General features: G+C 43.2%; 1 long non-coding RNA gene across 1 annotated transcript; it reads left to right on the top strand.

Annotated features, from left to right (window-relative positions):
• Positions 1–2,562: 2,562 nt before the first annotated feature.
• On the top strand, positions 2,563–5,550 carry LOC116685674 (uncharacterized). Its single transcript, XR_004331006.1, has 3 exons — positions 2,563–2,588; positions 3,804–3,850; positions 5,352–5,550. It is a non-coding gene; the product is annotated as an uncharacterized LOC116685674 (long non-coding RNA).
• Positions 5,551–5,851: the final 301 nt, after the last annotated feature.

Genomic DNA, 5,851 nt, shown 5'->3' with positions numbered 1-5,851 from the left:
TATGTTGACATGGTGACAGAGGTCAGAGGATTCACTGACCCACAGAAGGAGGATATTTCAGTAAGAGATACAGAGACAAGAAGCAGGCCAGCAGAATCATCTCCCACATCAAGACATCACGAAGCCTCCACATCATGTGTCACATCCCAGTCTTCTGCTGGATCACTGCTACAGTTCTGGAGAAGGTGTTGAAGACCAGAGGGGGAGGACAGCTGCCCAAGACCCTGACTGAGATGTACATCCACTTCTTGGTGGTTCAGTCCAAACTGAAGGACATCAAGTATGATGGAGGATCTGGGACCGATTCAAACTGGAATAAAAAAACAAAGAAGATGATTGAGTCTCTGGGAAAACTGGCTTTTGAGCAGCTGCAGAAAGGCAACCTGATCTTCTATGAATCAGACCTGACAGAGTGTGGTATCGATATCAGAGCAGCATCAGTGTACTCAGGAGTGTTCACACAGATCTTTAAAGAGGAGAGTGGACTGTACCAGGACAAAGTGTTCTGCTTCATTCATCTGAGTGTTCAGGAGTTCCTGGCTGCTCTTCATGCCATCTGACCTTCACCAACTCTGGAGTCACCTGCTGGCAGAAGAACACAACCTCCTGGTTAACTAAAGTCTTCAGAGTCAAACCTAAATTAAACCATCTCCATCAGAGTGCTGTGGACAAAGCTTTACAGAGTCCAAATGGACATCTGACTTGTTCCTCCGCTTCCTCTGGGTATTTCACTGCAGACCAATCAGAGACACCTACAAGGTCTGATGACCTTTGCTGGAAGTAGCTCAGAGGCAATCAGGAAACAGTTGAGTACATCAAGACAAATCAGTGGGAATCTGTCTGCAGAGAAAAGCATCAATCTGTTCCACTGTCTGAATGAACTGAATGATGGTTCTCTAGTGGAGGAGATCCAACAGTCCCTGAGTTCAGGAAGTCTCTCCACAGATGAACTGTCTCCTGCTCAGTGGTCAGCTCTGGTCTTCATCTTACTGTCATCAGAAGAAGATCTGGACGTGTTTGACCTGAAGAAATACTCTGCTTCAGAGGAGGCTCTTCTGAGGCTGCTGCCAGTGGTCAAAGCCTCCAACAAAGCTCTGTACGTGCACACACAACATTCAGATTAAATGCAGTTTTGTTTCAATTAGAATTTGTTATGTTTGCTTGAAGCTGTATTCTTATGCATTGCTGATTTTTTTTCAGGATGAGTGGCTGTAACCTGTCAGAGAGAAGCTGGGAAGCTCTGTCCTCAGTTCTCAGCTCCCAGTCCTCTAGTCTGAGAGAGCTGGACCTGAGTAACAACGACTGCAGGATTCAGGAGTGGAGCTGATGTCTGCTGGACTGAAGGTCCGCACTGCAGACTGGAAACTCTCAGGTTGGTGTTCAGTTAGGACCTGAGTAGCAATGAATTTAAAGCACATTCTGTATCATTCATATTTATGTTTTGATTTGTGTCCCTACAGTTTCACAGTAATTTATTTCTTCACTGCTGTCATAAATATTGATACTTCTACATGTGCATTTGTTATGATTACATTACTTCTAATCTAAATCTAGCGGGTCAACAACTCTGCTAACAGAGCTAAAGACACAAGACATAACAAGCCAGCTATTATTACTTAATAGTCCCAGAACAAGAAGGCCAGCTGGCTGTCCTGCCCTTTGTTATTTTGTGAAACTCTCTGCAACGACTAAAAGCCAGTCAGAGTTGTCTGGCGGCAGCTCGTTTGAGGAAGGCTCAAGCCGATGTGACGGTCCCCTTTGTGACAGTCTCACTACGTTGTGTATATGGATCTGCATCTGCATATGGGGAAACCAGACCGAATCAGGATAGACATGTCCACATCACAGACAGAGACATAGAAGCCCACAGCAGTTACCTGGAGTTCTGCTCTTTATTAAACTGTTATCGTATAGTGGAAATTGTTTTTTTTTTAACAAACGTATGACAATACATGTCTTACAATACCTTGTCTCTCTCACAGTAAGTAATAAAATCTCAGCTTCTACGGCCATTCTGCTGTATACAATTACAGTAAATTGCTATAGTGTCACAATGCAAAATAAGCTACTTTAGCATTCAGCTCTGAGCCTAAAATTAGTGATCCACTAATTGTGCTGGGTTTTTACAGGCAGCTTCAACAACAGCAGAACAGAGCAATCACTCAAGTTATTTGTCCTTTAGAATGTAATAACTGCAAAACAATTACAAATAAGGTTATTTCTCTCTCTCCTACTGGACAGTAAAAACTCTATCTACACTACATTAGTTCTTGTTGCCCATTTCTAGCACTAAAAGTAATTGGTGTGGTGTGTGTGTGTGTGTGTGTGTGTGTGTGGTGTGTGTGGTGGTGTGTGTGTTGTTGTGTGTGTGTGTGTGTGTGTGTGTGTGTGTGTTGTGTGTGTGTGTGTGTAGTGTCTCAGGCTGTATGATCTCAGAGGAAGGCTGTACTTCTCTGGCCTCAGCTCTGAGCTCCAACCCCTCCCATCTGAGAGTGCTGGACCTGAGCTACAATCATCCAGGAGACTCAGGAGTGAAGCGGCTTTCTGCTTTACTGGAGGATCCCAGACTGCAGACTGGACACTCTCAGGTATGGACGGACCAAGACTTAGTTTTATTTATTTTTTGTCACTAGCTGAGAAACTCTGGTTAATGTTCAATGGAGGATCTACGTGAAGGGGTATTACAGGGGTTCTCTATCTTATAACACAAATACAAATATTTATTTAAAGTCAGAGGTCTGGAAAGTACGGTGGCCCTGAAGTGAAAATCACAACAGCAAATAGCAAAACACAACAACAAATCATAAACCATCAAATAAGGAAACATAACATCATTATACTCATGTTTTCAAAATAGTTGCTTTTCCGTGTTTTTCACCTCTCCTTCCTGTTAAAAGACAGACAGTTTGTCTGTCCAATCAGGAGGGTCCGTCCTCTGCTAGACAGGTCCTACCTTTCAGGTAGAAGTCAATGCCGTTGTGTTTAATGATTTGTTGAAGTGTTTTCCTATTTGCTGTTGTGATTTGTACTTCAGGGCCACAGTAGAGATTCAATTGGCATTAACAAAAACAATTACATTTTACGAAGGTAAGTTACCTTTAAAATCAAATCAAACTCTTTTCTTTCTGTCACAGGAACACACCAGAGTTAATCAATCAGATTTAATCAACTTTTATGCTACATACATTCCAGCTGAGTACTAATTTTTCCTAGTTTTGCTTTTGTAGAGATACTGAACACCAAACTAAATAAACACCTCCAGCCTGTCAGTCTGTCACCAGGGCATAGAGAATGCTGTTGTCATGTCTCAGAGTAAAGCCGCCTACACATGATGGGGGGGGGGGGGGGGGGGGCAGAACCCCTCTGCACCGCCCGCTCCATTGATTTCCTACGGTGGGGGGGGGGGGCTGTGGTGCCACTTTGATCTGCACTCAAAGTTCAAATTACTTCAACTTTACTTAGTTGACGCTGACCTTTGGTAGGAGCAACCAATGAGATAATGGCATGTCGTTACCTAGCAACGAGAAATAGCTTCCTTGCCACCCTTAGTGACGTTTACCTGCGCTGTGCTTTGCTCTGCGTCCTACCTAGCGGTGCGCAGAGAGCAGATTGCGTATCATGTGTAGGCGGCTTAAGTGTAACCACACCGTGACAGCTTTTGCAGCATTGCCCTGACTTTGACTTGAACAAGCTGCAGAGTCCACGTAGTCTCACTCCGTCTCATTTCACAATATGATGTTAAACCTTCAATTACCCACAGCCCTGGAGGATGAAGTGGATTGTGTCTTTGTGTCTTCCTGCAGGGTGGACCATGGTGGACCACAGAGACTGAGACCTGGTCTGAGGAAGTGTGAGTGTTTGCTCTAAGAGAACTCAGCTGTGTGTTACACTAGTTTAACCCCTTCCTGGTGCTGGAAGTATAATATGAGATGAGGTTACTTATTATGGTGAATTGACTAAATCTCCCTTTACCAGTGAATGTTGTTATTATAGGCATAGGTAACTATAAAGAAATAATCAACAACCAATAACACGGTGCCTCCACTGTGGAACTACTTAACTCACTATGAGCTATATCGGTATTTCAAAAGTGAAAAACATGTAATGTCGGCAACACTGCTTTAAACTCCCATATTTAATGAAAGGTTTCCACCCTGCTGGGTTAGGCCTGAAGAAGACCAGCAGAGTTTAAAGCAGAGTCTAAAGCAGAGTTTAAAGCAGAGTTTAAAGCAGAGTTTAAAGTAGAGTTTAAAGCAGAATTTAAAGTAGAGTTTAAAGCAGAATTTAAAGTAGAGTTTAAATCAGAGTTTAAAGCAGAGTTTAAATCAGAGTTTAAAGCAGAGTTTAAAGTAGAGTTTAAAACGATGTTTAAAGATAAGATAATTTGTTTATTAGTCCCCAATGGGGAAATTACTGCACTACACTCTGTGTACACACTTTTTGTTAGTACTCACACACAGGCCTGAAATACACACACATGCTCAGGACCTATACATGCACTAATGGAGATGTCAGAGTGAGTGGGCTGCCAGCTGAACCAGCGCCCTGAGTGGTCGGGGGGGGGGGGGGTACGGTGCCTTGCTCAAGGGCACCTGGCAGTGCCCAGGAGGTGAACTGGCATCTCTCCAGCCACCAATCCACGCTTCCAACTTTTTGGGTCCATGGATTTGAACCAGTGACCCTCCGGTTCCCAACCCAACTCCCTATGGACTGAGCTACTGCGACCCCAAAGCTTAAAAAAAGTTTAAAGCAGTGTTGAGGACATTTTTACACTTTAACACTATATATGTTTTTAATTAATGAGCGTTGAAAAAACTCACAGTGCATGAACACAACACAACATAATTAATGTCCCAAAGATGTTTAAAAGGTGAATAAAGTGAGTTGAGGTAGATTTATCTTTCAGTTCCTCCCTGATGGGAGACCTGGTATCAGATATACCACACAGACACAAACATACCATAAATCCTCATTTTTCATCCATAAACTGGTATTTTATAACTGAACATCAGCTAATAGCAGTTTTAGAAAGCAATGGGGCAGAGCTGCTTTGTGCTGCAGTAAAGAAGATGGGCAGTTTTATTAGTGAAACTTTATTCAGTTGATATTTCTAGATTTGGATCATCAGCTGTCCTCATCGGGTCAACACGAGGACAAGAAGCTGGACTTGTTGACATGTTGACTCTCATGTTCAGGAACTCTTCATGTTGGTAGAACTGGATTGTTAAACATCACTCACAGCTGAATATCAAATCACGTTTGAAGGGTTTTCTTCAGTTCTTGTCAGTAAAGTTGTTAAGAAATGATCAGATGATAACCTGCAGCTGTATGTGTCTTGTTCTCTCCATCAGATGTCTGTGAACTGAACTGGACACAACACAGTACACAGAGAGCCAAATTTGTTCCTGACAACAACAGGAAGTGACAGATGTGGAGGGAGGATCAGTCATATCCTGATCATCGAGACAGATTTGACTACTGGCGTCAGCTGCTGTGTAGAGATGGTCTGACTGGTCGCTGTTCTGGGGAGGTCGAGAGGAGAGGAAGGTTTATATATCAGTGATTACAGAGGAATTGAAAGGAAAGAGTCAGTATTGATTGTTTTTGGATATAATGATCATTCCTGGAGTCTGTTCTGCTCTGATGAAGATGGTTACTCTGTCTGCACAATAAGAGAAGAACAGACCTCACTTCCTGCTCTGTCTCTAACAGACGAGTAGCAGTGTATGTGGACGTTCCTGCTGGCTCCTGTCCTTCTACACAGTCTCCTCTGACTCACTGATCCACCTCCCACACCTTCAACACCACATTCACTCAGCCTCTCTATCCTGGTTTGGGTTCTGCCCTGGTT

This window comes from Etheostoma spectabile, unplaced genomic scaffold (genome assembly GCF_008692095.1).
Source record: "Etheostoma spectabile isolate EspeVRDwgs_2016 unplaced genomic scaffold, UIUC_Espe_1.0 scaffold00570150, whole genome shotgun sequence".
NCBI lineage: Eukaryota > Metazoa > Chordata > Actinopteri > Perciformes > Percidae > Etheostoma > Etheostoma spectabile.
The sequence above is the reverse complement of the archived record's forward strand: the minus strand, read 5'-3'. Positions and strand labels throughout refer to the sequence as shown.